We start from the raw sequence: 1823 nt of genomic DNA on the forward strand, positions 1-1823 counted from the left end.
AGACAGGTAGAACAGAAAGTGACTTTATGGCCAGCTCCTATCCGGAAAGGTAGAGGCTGCTGTACTTTTTCTTGTTTCTAGGACCCACCTGGGGCTGCCTTAGGGGAGAAGGAGTAGAGGCACAAGGGCAGGAGAAAGAGACTCTGCTTCAAAGGCCCTTCTGATGTCCCTCAGCTCTCAGTACTCAGCACACCAAAGCACCACACTTCATGGTATCATTTCTGAGCTCCAATATATCTCAGAGAGCATCTCATTAGTGCCCAGAGTTTGCTCTCTCATGTGACTCAGTGACTGTCATTGGCTCACTGAGACCAGTTCCTTAGCTCTATGAGTTGGGATAGATCAAACTTACTGGTCTCAGGATTTCATACTCTTAGAAAGTATGAGGACCCAGGGACAATTTGTTTATGTTTAGTTATATGAGTATTTATGCTTTTTGTTGCCCTCAGTAGAGTGCTGTAGCATTACAGCTCACAGCAACCTTAAACTCTTAGACTTAAGCGATTCTTTTATGTCAGCCTCCCAAGTAGCTGTGACTACAGGCGCCCGCACCAATGCCCGGCTATTTTTTGTTGCAGTTGTCATTGTTGTTTAGCTGGTCCGAGCCAGGCTCAAACCCGCCAGTCTTGGCATATGTGGCTGGTGCCGTAATCCCTGTGCTACAGGCATCGAGCCAGTATTTATGGTTTAAAAAACTAAAACTGAGAAACTTCTGAATAATGATTTCCAAAACAAAAACTCAGTAAGATGAATAGTACTGCTTGACAATTTTGCAAATCTCTTTAAGGTCTGGCTGAAGACAGCTGGATTCTCCTATCTGTCCATCCCACGCTCGTGTAGCCTCTACAAAACTGGAAGGTATGCAATGCCATGACCTTCTAGCTTGGATCAAAAGACTCAAGGTCCTGGGCAGATGCAGTGGCTCAAGCCTGTAGTCCAGCTATTTCGGAGGCAGCAGTAGGAAGACAGCTTGAGGCCAGGACTTTGAGACCAGCCTGAGCAATATAGGAAGACCCCTGTCTCTACAAAGAAAAGAAAGACAGAAAAATTAGCTGGGCGTGGTGGCAGGTGCCTGTAGTCCCAGTTACTTGGGAGGCTGAGGCAGGAGGATCCCTGGAGCCCAAGAGTTTAAGGTTGCTGTGAGTTACAGTGATGCCATGGCACTCTATCAAGGGCAACGGGGCTAGTCCTTGACTCAAAAAAAGAAGCAGAAAGACTCAAGTCCTGGCACCATCACATTCCAATAAATTTACGGCCAGCTCTCTCTGCCTCAGTTCCTTCACCTGCAGAAGGGGCACACATTGCCCCACACAGGGGCGTTATGAGGATCAGCATTTCCTGGCTGCCATCCCATGTGTAAACATGGCAGGAGGCACAAGCCTGGTCCCAGTCCGGAGCTTAGGGACACGATGTATACTCCGCTGAGTGCCTAGCAATGATGTGAGCAAGTAGGGATAGATGCTCTTGGAAAGGATCTCCAAGTGCCTAGTACGCTGTAAAGTGCGGTCCAACGTGAGTTATCATCATCATGGCAGCGCCAAGCCAAAGGCTTGCAGGACCGAGGCGCATCCGAGGCCAAGGCGCAGTGCCCTCGAGCTCCTCTGGCCGGGTGCCACCGGCCAAGCGACAAACCCCACCTTCCTTGTTCCGGGAGCCCAGCCCCGACCTGTTCTGGGGCAGTGTCATCGATGTTTTCGGCACTGTACTGATCCTGCCTCGGGAGTAGGTGGGCCCGTTTGCCCTCAGGTGGTCTAACAGGCACCAGAGAGAACCAATGGTGTGGCTGCATAGCTCGGGCTCTTCATTCCGATTGGCTGGCTCCA

Source organism: Nycticebus coucang, chromosome 22 (assembly GCF_027406575.1).
Source record: "Nycticebus coucang isolate mNycCou1 chromosome 22, mNycCou1.pri, whole genome shotgun sequence".
Classification (NCBI taxonomy): domain Eukaryota; kingdom Metazoa; phylum Chordata; class Mammalia; order Primates; family Lorisidae; genus Nycticebus; species Nycticebus coucang.